This window comes from Schistocerca piceifrons, chromosome 2 (genome assembly GCF_021461385.2).
Source record: "Schistocerca piceifrons isolate TAMUIC-IGC-003096 chromosome 2, iqSchPice1.1, whole genome shotgun sequence".
Taxonomy (NCBI): domain Eukaryota; kingdom Metazoa; phylum Arthropoda; class Insecta; order Orthoptera; family Acrididae; genus Schistocerca; species Schistocerca piceifrons.
The window spans coordinates 1,037,666,845-1,037,680,285 of NC_060139.1; positions in this window are offsets into that span (position 1 = coordinate 1,037,666,845).

Consider the following 13,441-nt stretch of genomic DNA (forward strand, 5'->3'; position numbering starts at 1 on the left):
CTCTGTAATACGCTACACCATAAACAGCTGTGTGTGTAGATGTCTTTTGCAGCTGGTCGTGAAGAGGTGATGCAATTCGACGATCGTGCTGTACGCAATTAGGCACGGCACGCAGTTTTTGTACGACCAGCCGACGACGATGTATCCACACCCGTCATAGAATATCCTCTTGAAACTAGTAACGCTGAATAAACTACAGTTTTAAAATACAGCCTGGTAGAATGATCCCTTTCTTCAAAATTAGTAACCATTTCAAATCTCATACTGTCGGCCGGTGTGGCCGAGCGGTTCTAGGCGCTTCAGTCTGGAACCGCGCGATCACTACGCTCGCAGGTCCGAATCCTGCCTCGGGCATCGATGTGTGTAATGTCCTTAGGTTGGTTAGGTTTAAGTAGTTCTGAGTTCTAGGGGACTGATGACCTCAGATGTTGAGTCCCATAGTGCTCAGAGCCATTTGAACCATTTTGAAATCAAATACCAAAATGTTTAATTATACGAAAGAAGAGAAAAATAATCCGGTTCTGTATAGAAAACTATTTTTCAATGGCAGAGAATATGAAACCGAAGCGACGAGTATATGTTTGTGTTTCCACTATGAGCTGCAAAACGCTAATTTCTGATTCGAGACAAGCAGAGCTTTCTCAGCCACAACACGTTCGTGTCAGAGTGTAGACTACAATTCATTCGTTATATGTGTTGTAAACCAGAACGCAGCTATATTCAAAGACTTTTTATTATGATGTTATTCTCTGGCGCTATAAGCTTATTTCGGCTCCCTGGCTAACTGCAAACCTATGGAGTTGTTACTGCATGTAGCTCTGTCTGGTTGTAACTAATAACGAATTTGCAAACATGGTGTTCAGTTTAACTGAAGACATTGAAATACCTCGAAAACTACACACCGAATCAAAATAGGTTATATTTCCAATTTGTTTGTCTCTACTCAATAGCCCTTGAATATCCAATGGCACGTGGGATCCCGCCTCCATGCTGCAAGTGTAGGACAGGACAGTTTTTATAACTTCTCATTGAAACGCCATTCGCAACGTTAAATGTAAATGTCGTGCGACTAGGGCCCCCAGTCGGGTAGACCGCAAGTATTTCGATTTGACGCCACTTCGGCGACTTGCGCGTCGATGGGGATGAAATGATGATGATTAGGACAACACCCAGTCCCTGAGCGGAGAAAAATCTCCGTCCCAGCCGGTAATCGGACCCTTAGGATTGAAATTCTGTCACGCTGACCACTTTTTTTTTCGTTTTTTCCTTTTCTTTCATTTTGTTCGATATATTTCGTTGCGTTTGGTCTGGGCGGACGTCACAAGCCATCCGTTCAAGTTGATCGTTGATTCCTTGACTCAGTTTTTTTTATTACAGAGAGCACGCAGCCCTCTGACCGAACACGCTGAGCTACCGTGCCGGCTGACCACTCACTACCGGGGGCGGACATTCGCAACGTTAAGAGTGCCCCCCACATATCGAAGAGGCGACTACTCGACGCGCCACCGTGGCCGTGAAGCGAACTACGGCGTATCATAACAAGCAGTACACTCTTACTGGAGCTAACGAATCGTGCAGACGTAGAACAGACAGCAGCTTCAAACATTACAATACTTTCGCAGTTTTTGCTCTCTACGGATCTACCTATAATTTGGAGAACAGAAGTGCAAGTGGACGATGAATATTGCAACCACAGAAGAAAAAACTTAAATGATCCTGATTTACCGAGAACGTGGAGAAATGTTGAGGCTGCTGTTGCTTTGTATGCCGAGCGTTTTCCAGAGAACTCTCGGTCTCGTTCGGTCTTTTACAAGGTTGTGAACGCCTTAAAACTGATGGCAGCGTACAGACCGGCAAAAGAAACGAAGCAAATCTGTTACAGGAGAAGCTAATGAAATAGCTGCACTAGTGGCGGTACACCACAACCCACGGATAAGCGCCCGCAATTTCTCCACGATTCCGGTATGTCCGTAGGTAGTATTCCACAATACCGCATCGTCATTAGTTTCATGCATACCACGTGTCACTGCATCAAGAACTTCATGGCAAAGATTTCCATAACCAAGTAGTGTTTTGTGAATGGGTACGTCAACAAATGCAAAGGGCGTCCACTTTCTTTGCCGAGGTACTACATGGTTATTACAAATGATTGAAGCGATTTCACAGCTCTACAGTAACTTTATTATTTGAGATATTTTCACAATGCTTTGCACACACATACAAAAACTCAAAAAGTTTTTTTAGGCATTCACAAATGTTCGATATGTGCCCCTTTAGTGATTCGGCGGACATCAAGCAGATAATCAAGTTCCTCCCACACTCGGCGCAGCATGTCCCCATCAATGCGAGCTCGCAGTTCTGGCACGTTTCTTGATAGAGGAGGTTTAAACACTGAATCTTTCACATAACCCCACAGAAAGAAATCGCATGGGGTTAAGTAGGGAGAGCGTGGAAGCCATGATATGAATTGCTGATCATGATGTCCACCACGACCGATCCATCGGTTTTCCAATCTCCTGTTCAGGAAATGCCGAACATCATGATGGAAGTGCGGTGGAGCACCATCCTGTTGAAAGATGAAGTCGGCGCTGTCGGTCTGCAGTTGTGGCATGAGCCAATTTTCCAGCATGTCCAGATACACGTGTCCTGTAACGTTTCTTTCGCAGAAGAAAAAGGGGACGTAAACTTTAAACCGTGAGATTGCACAAAACACGTCAACTTTTGGTGAATTGCGAATTTGCTGCATCACTGAAAACAAGTTTCGCACTGAACGCATCCTCTTCCATGAACTGTTGCAACCGCGCCGAAAATTCAAAGCGTTTGACTTTGTCATCGGGTGTCAGGGCTTGTAGCAATTGTAAACGGTAAGGCTTCTGCTTTAGCCTTTTCCGTAAGGTTTTCCAAACCGTCGGCTGTGGTAAGTTTAGCTCCCTGCTTGCTTTATTCGTCGACTTCCGCGGGCTACGCGCGAAACTTGTCCGCACGCGTTCAACCGTTTCTTCGCTCACTGCAGGCCGACCCGTTGATTTCCCCTTACAGAGGCATCCAGAAGCTTTAAACTGCGCATACCATCGCCGAATGGAGTTAGCAGTTGGTGGATCTTTGTTGAACTTCGTCCTGAAGTGTCGTTGCACTGTTATGACTGACTGATGTGAGTGCATTTCACGCACGACATACGCTTTCTCGGCTCCTGTCGCCACTTTGTCTCACTGCGCTCTCGAGCGCTCTGGCGACAGAAACCTGAAGTGCGGTTCTGGCGAACAAAACTTTGAGTTTTTCTACGTATCTGCAGTGTGTCGTGACCATATGTCAACGAATGGAGCTACAGTGAATTTATGAAATCGCTTCAATCATTTGTAATAGCCCTGTATATGAAGATGGTATCCGGTAGTTAAGTCTTTAAAAACGATACACTCGGCGGCCAAAGAGTTTGTGACGCCACAGCGCAGGTGGAGGAGTTCTTCCTGAGAGGATATTGCTCCGACTTAAATCGCGTCGAGTACGTGTGGTATGCTTTGGGGAGACGTGTTACAGCAAATCTACATGCAACAAGGACCATCCAGCGGTTGTCAACCGCACTGGTGGAGTGGAACGCCATACCACAAGAACTGCTTACCAACGTTATGGCCAGCGAGGTAGCACGCTGCAGAGCATTGCACTGCCATTCGTGGCGATAACACAGCCGTTAAAAACCACATACCGCCTTTTGTAATGTTCAGGGGACTACCATAAATAACACTGACTTCAGTAAAGTGTCGATTCTGTTGGTATCATTCCGTATTTTTTCCTATTTGTTTCGGTGCTACATTCTGGCAGTTCTTCCTATGTGTGCTCCTTCTTCCATCGAGCTACGTTACTTGGCAGTGGCACATCATGCGAACGTTATTCTCGTACTTCAGATTTGTACACGTTGTACATCAAAGATCTGAAAAATTTTGTGGACGGCAATATGCGACTGTTCGCTGGTGATGCTGTAGTGTACGGGGAAGTGACGACGTTGAGCGACCATAGGAGGTTACGAGATACTCAGAATTTCTATTTCGTGTCATGAATAGCAGTCTACAAAAAAACCGGAAATTTGTGGTAAGTTCTTATGGGACCAGACTGCTGAGGTCATCGCTCCCTAGGCTTACACACTACTTAATCTAACTTACGCTAAGGACAAACACACACACACACACACACACACACACACACACGTCCGAGAGAGGACTCGAACCTCCGACGGGGAAGCCGCGCGAACCGTGGTAAGGCGCCCAGACCGGGCGGCTACCCCGCGTGGCTTAGCAGTTTGCCCTAAATGTGGAAAAATGTACGTTAATGGTGATGAGTAGGAAAAGAAACGTGTAATGCTAGAATACACTACTGGCCATTAAAATTGCTACACCAAGAAGAAATGCAGATCATAAACTGGTATTCGTTGGACAAATATATTATGCTAGAACTAACACGTGATTACATTTTCACGCAATTTGGGTGCATAGATCCTGATAAATCAGTACCCAGAACAACCACCTCTGGCCGTAATAACGGCCTTGATACGCCTGGGCATTGAGTCAAAGAGAGCTTGGATGGCGTGTACAGGTACAGCTGACCATGCAGACAGGACACGATACCACAGTTCATCAAGAGTATTGTGACGAGCCAGTTGCTCGGCCACCATTGCCAGAAGTTTTCATTTGGTGAGAGATCTGGAGAATGTGCTGGCCAGGTCAGCAGTCGAACATTTTCTGTATTCAGAAAGGCCCGTACAGGACCAGCAACATGCGGTCGTGCATTATCCTGCTGAAATGTAGGGTTTCGCAGGGATCGAATGAAGGGTAGAGCCCCAGGTGGTAACACATCTGAAATGTAACGTCCACTGATCTAATGCGAACAAGAGGTGACCGAGACGTGTAACCAGTGGTACCCCATACCAACACGCCGGGTGATACGCCAGTATGGCGATGACGAATACACGCTTCCATTGTGCGATCACCGCGAGTCGCCAAACACGGATGCGACCATCATGATGCTGTAAACAGAACCAGGATTCATCCGAAAAAATGACGTTTTGCCATTCGTGCACCCAGGTTCGTCGTTGAGTACACCATCGGAGGCGCTACTGTCTGTGATGCAGCGTCAAGGGTAACTGCAGCCATTGTCTCCGAGCTGATAGTCCATGCTACTGCAAACGTCGTCGAACTGTTCGTGCGGATGGTTATTGTCTTGCAAACGTCCCCATCTGTGGACTCAGGGATCGAGACGTGGCTGCACGATCCGTTACAGCCGTGCGGAAAAGATGCCTGTTATCTCGACTGCTAGTGATACGAGGCCGTTAGGATCCAGCACGGCGTTCCGTATTACCCTCCTGAACCCACTGATTCCATATTCTGCCAACAGTCATTGGATCTCGACAAATGCGAGCAGCAATGTCGCGATACGATAAACCACAATCGCGATAGGCTACAATCCGATCTTTATCAAAGTCGGAAACGTGATGGTACGCATTTCTCCTCCTTACACGAGGCATCACAACAACGTTTCACCAGGCAACCCCCGGTCAACTGCTGTTTGTGTATGAGGAGTCGGTTGGAAACTTTCCTCATGTCAGCACGTTGTAGGTGTCGCCACCGGCGCCAACCTTGTGTGAATGCTCTGAAAAGCTAACCGTATGCATATCACAGCATCTTCTTCCTGTCGGTTAAATTTCGCGTGTGTAGCACGTTATCTTCGTGGTGTAGCAGTTTTAATGGCGAGTAGTGTATAATATTAATGGTGTGATGCTAGATATCGTCACGCCGATTAAGTATCTAGGCGTAACGTTGCAAAGCGATATGAAGTGGAACGAGCACGTAAGGTCGGCAGTAGGGAAGGGGAATATTCTACTTCGGTTTGCTGAGAGAATCCTATGAACGCCATCTACGAAGGATACAGTGTGTAGAACACAAGTGCGGCCCATTCTTGAGTACTGCTAGAGTACTACCCCCACCCCCCTCCCAGGTCGGATTAAAAAGAAAGACACCGAAGCAGTTCAGCGGCGTCTTGCTAGATTTGTGACCGTTAGCTTCGATCAACACTCAAGCGGCAAGAAAACGCTTTTTGAACTCTAATGGAGTCCCTGGAGGGAAGACGACGTTCTTTCCGCGGAACACTATTGAGAAACTAAGAGAACCGGTATCTGCGGCTGACTGCAGAGTGGTTCTGCTGACGGCAAAACACTTTTCGCGTGAAATCGGTGCAGACGTGCTGAGAGAGATTAATGTTCCTTTTGCAAGAGGTTCAGGAAGGGGAATGTGTACTAGAAGTACTTGAAGGTTCCCTCCTCTACGCACCGTGTGGTTGCTTGCGGGGTATGTATGTATAGTGCGATGGATATAGACCTGAAATACTTTAATGTATCGTAACATTTGAACTATTAATGGGACACTTTTAGGAGATCATGATATACAATTGGAAGATAACCTTACATACATACGTACGTACATACAAAGTCTCCACAGCAAGCGTCAGAAGCGCCCTCCACCAGAATCTATTGACAACTGTAGTCTTTTCACAGTATTTCGCGATGTTGTATGAAGTATACCCTCTCCAGTGTTGCTTATCTCGTTTGTAATAGCCTCACGGAGTTCTACAGACACCCCTACAAGAAAAACCCGGGGGTGGAGTTGTAAGTCAGGTAACCGTGGGGCGGGGGGGGGGGGGGGGGGGAGTGAAGGGAGCACAATATTTCTGAGACTATTCGGTCACGAAAGAAACTCGTTTCAAGTTGCATGAAAGCGTTAGACATCTTGCTGGAAATACGAGGGTAATCCCAAAAGAAAGGCCTCCTATTTTTTTATAAGTGTAGAACTCTGTGTGGCAGTCGGTCACACTGTTATTAAGAGTGCTTCACACGCTGTGTGTAAACATGCGCACGCCACGCTGAGGCGCTGTCTTGGCTTGGCAGCTTTTGAGAATGGAGCTCCCGTTGGATGTTACCGCCAAGTGCGAATTGCGCGCAGTTATTCGGTTTTTGAACACAAAGGGCACTGCGCCGATTGAAATCCATCGCCAATTGACGGAAGTGTGCGGTGAGTAGTGCATGGATGTCAAAAAAAGTTCGTAAGTGGTGCAGAGAGTTTGCAGCTGGTCGGACCGAAATTCACGACGAACAAAGGAGCGGGAGACGGTCAATTTCTGAGGAGACAGTGTTGAATGTAGAGCAAAGCATGCGTGAAGATCGGCGGATCACCCTGGATGATCTCTGCACGTTGGTTCCTGAGGTTTCCCGAAGCACCGCTCACGGAATTTTAATGGAAACGGTGAACTACCGGAAGGTGTGCGCAAGATGGGCTCCACGCATGCTGACTGAGGGCCACGTGCGGCAACGAGTTGATGCTTCCCGCGCATTTCTTCACCGCCTTGCAGCCGAACAGTACAACTTTCTGGACTCAATTGTCACGGGTGACGAAACCTGGGCAACAATCACGCCAGTGGCGGCATCCTTCTTCGCCAAAGCCGCGGAAATTCAAACAAACACAGTCTTCTGATAAAGTCATGACAACTGATTTTTGGTATTGGAAAGGGGTATTGTTGGTCGACTTTATGCCAACTGGGACCATAATTAACACCGACAGGTACTGTGAGACTCTGAAAAAACTCAAACGGGCAATTCAGAACCGCAGAAGAGGAATGTTGAGCAAGGGCGTACACATTGTCCATGACAACGCTCGCCCACACATCGCTCGGCCAACCGTTGCTCTCCTGCAACAGTTTCAGTGGAACATAATCATCCACCCACCCTATAGTTCTGACTTGGCGCCCAGTGACCATTACCTGTTCCCTAAGTTAAAAGAACATTTGGCCGGAAAGCGATTCAGCTCCGGCGACGAGGTGAAAGAAGAGGTTCATAACATTCTGAACAGCATGGCGGCGAGCTGGTATGACATGGGCATACAAACACTGCCACAGCGTCTACAAAAATGCATCGACAGAAATGGTGATTATGTCGAAAAATAGCTAAATGTTCAAGCTGTAAACTGATCTAAACCATTGTAGAAATAAACAGGTCTATGTACTTATAAAAAGGAGACCTTAATTTGGGATTATCCTCGTAATATTCTGTAGTTCGACATCGTCCAGCTACATGACAAGTGTATCGAAGATGGCCGTGTAAACAGTAGTGTATACGGTCGTACCAAAGAAAACGGGACCAACAATCCTGGAAGCTGACATCGAGCACCACACTCCAACCCTCTCATCATGCAATGGTTTTCCGCTGACTATACGGAGATTTACACCAACCCAATATCTGCTGTTTTGTGTGTTGATGAAATCTGACAGATGGGATCATCCCCCGCGTATGAACTAACAAGGGGAGGCCGCCAATTGTGAAATTCAGATTCAATTCATACTGCGCATAATAAAAGCTCACGGCCAGAGTTGTAATGTGGCAAAGCACCAAGATGCACTTTTCAGCCGTTGTCGAGAAAATCGACAGTTAAAATAAACCGTTGCTGTGAAATACTCTCTACGATTAATAGTTTCCTACAGCGTCGTGGCGCAGCGGTAAGCGCTCGGGTTCGTAATCCGAAGGTCGCCGGATCGAATCTCGCGCCATGCAACCTTTTTTTTTGTATTTTTTTGTAATTCAAATGTGTGTATAAACACACACACACACACACACACACATATATATATATATATATATATATATATATATATATATATTCCCGGCAATCAGTTACAGTAATTATGCATATAATAAGTTGTTGAAAGTCGTTTGTCGTGGAAAAACTGGCGACTTCGAACATCATTATGTTTTCCGCAAACAAAGTTGTATTTAACAAATGTTATTAATTGTCTTCATAATGTTAACCACGTATAGTTAACGGAAGACGTAGAAACGATATTCCGAAACGAATACGTATAGCGTAAGTCAAACGTTCGAATTAGAATAGTAACCCCACGAACACAAATTTGCTGTGGCAGGTATGAAATATAAACTCCGTTACTCGCTCGTTACACTTGAAGGACAGACGTTGAATGGGCCGAAACGAGCCGCCGCATAACAGCGTAGTTGCGTGCTAACTTCGAAAGAAGGTAGATGCGGTCCGTAGCGCAAGTTATAACATCGTCGAAAATCAGTGCGGACGTGAGAGCTTTAGTACACCCTGTTAAACAAACGGAAAAATGGGGGCGGTACAATTGGAGAGCGATCCGCCTTCACCAACATGCATAAGCAATTCATTAATAGTTTATATTACTATAAACTAATAATAAAGAAATGTTGCATGGCGCGAGATTCGATCCGGCGACCTTCGGATTACGAACCCGAGAGCGTACCGCTGCGCCACGACGCTTGATCGTAGAGAGTATTTCACGGCAACGATTTTCTCGACAACGGCTGAGAAGTGCATCTTGGTGCTTTGCCACATTACACCTCTGGCCATGAGCTTTTATTATGCGCAGTATGAATCGAATTTGATTTTCACAATTGGCGGCCTCCCCTTGTAAGTTGTGGAGAGACTACCTGGACGTTGAATAAGAAACCTGTGAAACCATCGACGGTAACGCATGATTTGTTTCTTGCAATTCTTGAACCATGTGCACTCTGCATGGTACCGATGACGATTTCTTCGCAGCTCTCTGACTTGAGCCATATGAAATATCTGCCACGAAGCGTCTTAGAACATTATCCGTGTCCGCTGCACTCAGTGATGGTCTACGTTTACCACTGTCACTGTTTCGTACACCAGTTGTCTCCAGTTTCCTTAACTATAGGTAAAACTGTTGCCTTTATTGGGACATCGCACTCACTGAATTCTTTTTGGGATGTCAGTTGTATTGTAACCAATTAGTCTGCCTTCCAATATGTCGCCACGGTAAGAAACTGCCTTCGAAGTGTGTACTGGATGTTTCTGCCAGCGAAAGACTGCGAACTAATCACTAATTTGCTCGTTACTGTCACGCAGCCCGAACTGCCGGCCGCTGTGGCCGAGCGGTTCTAGGCGCTTCTGTCCGGAACCACGCTGCTGCTACGGTCGCAGGTTCGAATCCTGCCTCAGGCATGCATGTGTGTGATGCCCTTAGGTTAGTTAGGCTTAAGTAGTTCTATGTCTAGGTGACTGATGACCTCAGATGTAAAGTCCCATAGTGCTTAGAGCCATGTGAACCATCTGAGCAGCCAGAACTACAAACTCACAGAGTTCATAAACCGCGACCGACGAGGCTACTAACGAACTAACACGAGCCGAGTAAGCGCGGCATTGTACCGAACGAAGGACATCATGCGCAGAAACAACAATCCGCTCCAACATCAGGCAGTATTTCTGATTCTTCCAGAGCTACTGAGATCATTGTAACAACTTCCCCGTTTCTACGAGGTTTCAGAGGAAAATTGCGACCCACTGAAGTACACTGGTTTGCAAAATTAAAGCAACAAACGAAAATTTTGCACGGTTGTGTTTATTTTGCCGCAAAACAGTACAAACAGGTGGTAGTAAAGCAGAAAGAATATAAAGCATACACAACGAAAACAACTGAAATGTGCATAACGGTTGACAAAAATGATCTTCGTTTTACCAACTTAACGGATTTGCACACACATTCCGACAACTACTTAAAGTGCTCAGTATGGTGTGTGACCACCTCTGGCAGCAGTACAGGTCTGACATCGACGGGACATGCTGTGAATGATACCATCAGTCTCATGTTGGGGCAATAACGCCCATTGTTCCTGGAGAGCTGCTGAGAAGTTTTGCAGAGTGGTTGGTGGATGCTGACATGATGCAGTCTGTCTCCCTAAGGCACCCCCAGACGTGCTCTATTGGATTTAAGTCGGGAGAGTGAGCAGGCTACGGCATGTGTGCAACATCTTCCGTTTCCAAGAAAACATCAACCACCCGTGCCCTATGAGATCGATCATTATCGTCCATCAGTACAAAGTCTGAGCCCGCACCACCTCCCCGCCGGCCGCTGTGGCCGAGCGGTTCTAGGCGCTTCAGTCCGGAACCACGCCACTGCTACAGTCGCAGGTTCGAATCCTGCCTCGGGCATGGATGTGTGTGATGTCCTTAGGTTAGTTAGGTTTAAGTAGTTCTAAGTCTAGGGGACTGATGACCTCAGATGTTAAGTCCCACTGTGCTTAAAACCATTTCAGCCACCTCCCAACAATCCCACATGAGGTTCCAAGATCTCGTCACGATACCTGACAGGAGTCAAACCTCACCAATTCACCCGCACGATTTTATGAAGAGCTGTTCATGTGGTCAAAGTAATGCCTGCCCACAACATTAGGCATCCTCCTCGCTATCGATATCTTTCCATAACATTTGAGTCCCGAAATCGTGTTCCACGTTCCGTGCAGAAGCGAATGCGTCGAGAATCACTCTCCAGACTAAATCGGGACCCGTCTGTGAAAAGAACACTGGCCCACTGTTCGACCGCCCATGTGGCATGTTGAAGACTACACTCTAGACGTTTCCTTCTGTGAAGACGCGTCATGGATACACATACGGCAGGTCTGCAACAATAAAGGCCACTCTGCCGAAGCCTTCTGTACATCTGTCCGCAGCTCGTCGTCTCGCGGTCGCGTTCTTGCTTCCCGAGCACGCGGTCCCGGGTCCAATTCGCGGCGGGGTCAGGGATTTTCACCTGCCTCGAGATGACTAGGTGTTTGTGTTGTCCTCATCATTTCATCATCATTCATGAAAGTGGTGAGATTGGGCTGAGCAAAGGTTGGGAATTTGTACGGGCGCTGATAACCGCGGAGTTGAGGGCCCCACAAACCAATCATCATCATCATCATCATCATCATCATCATCATCCTTGTGTACACCGTTTGTCTCGATTCAATACGTCCAGTGATTGCTGCGAGGTCAGATGCCATGTGCTGTGCAGTACTAACGCGATACTGTCGTGTCCTTACATCCAAATAAAAGCTTTTCGGGTACTGTTTCGGTCTCTATAAATACTGCACCGTCGGTATACACAGCGACTGTAGATGTGGGACTAACTGGCAAACACTATCCTGTTTGAAAGGTGCTATGACTGCTGGCGTGGTTGTCCGTTGACCAGAATGCCATTTACCGTGCAGAACACGATTGTACGGACATCTGTTGACAGTTTGTATGATCATACAGTGAATAAAGTACAAGACGGGGAAACAGCCGTTCGTTGCTTTCATTTTGGACACAGAAGTAAGTGTTATAGAAGGAAGTGTTATAGGCCCTCTATTGTTCCTGATCTATATTAACGACATAGGAGACAATCTGAGTAGCCTTCTTACACTGTTTGCAGATGATGCTGTCATTTACTGCCTTGTAAAGTCATCAGATGATCTAAACGACTTGCAAAATGATTTATATATCTGTATGATGCGAAAATTGGCAATTTACTCTGAATAAGGAAATGTGTGAAGTTATTCACATGAGTACTAAAAGAAATCAACTAAATTTCGATTACGCGATAAGTCACACAAATCTGAAGGCTGTAAATTCAGCTAAATAGTTAGGGATTACAATTAAAAATAATGTAAATTGGAACGATCACAAAGATAATATTGTGGGTGGAGCAAACCAAAGACTGCGATTCACTGGCAGAACACTTAGAAGGTGCAAGAGGTCTACATAAGGGAGAGACTGCTTTCAGCCCGAATGTGCGCCCTATTCTGGAGTGTTGCTGTGCGGTGTGGGATCCGCATCAGGCGGGACTGTTGGATCACATAGAAAAAGTACAAAGAAGGGCAGCTCGTTTAGTACACTACTGGCCATTAAAATTGCTACACCACGAAGATGACCTGCTACAGACGCGAAATTTAATCGACAGGAAGAAGATGCTGTGATATGCAAATGATTCGCTTTTCAGAGCATTCACGCAAGGTTGGCGCCGGTGGCGACACCTACAACGTGCTGACATGAGGAAAGTTTCCAACCGATTTCTCATACACAAACAGCGGTTGACCGGCGTTGCCTGCTGAAACGTTGTTGTGAAGCCTCGTGTATGGAGGAGAAATGCGTACCATCACGTTACCGACTTTGATAAAGATCGTATTGTAGCCTACCGCGATTGCGGTTTATCGTATCGCGACATTGCTGCTTGCGTTGGTCGAGACCCAATGACTGTTAGCAGAATATGGAATCGGTGGGTTCAGGAGGGTAATACGGAACGCCGTGCTGGATCCCAACGGCCTCGTATCATTAGCAGTCGAGATGACAGGCATCTTATCCGCATGACTGTAACGGGTCGTGGAGCTACGTCTCGATCCCTGAGTCCACAGATGGGGACGTTTGCAAAACAACAACAATCTTCGCGAACAGTTCGACGACGTTTGCAGCAGCATGGACTATCAGCTCGGAGACCGTGGCTGCGGCTACCTTTGACGCTGCATCACAGACAGGAGGGCCTGCGATGGTGTACTCAACGACGAACCTGTGTGCACGAATGGCAAAACGTCATTTTTTCGAATGAATCCAGGTTC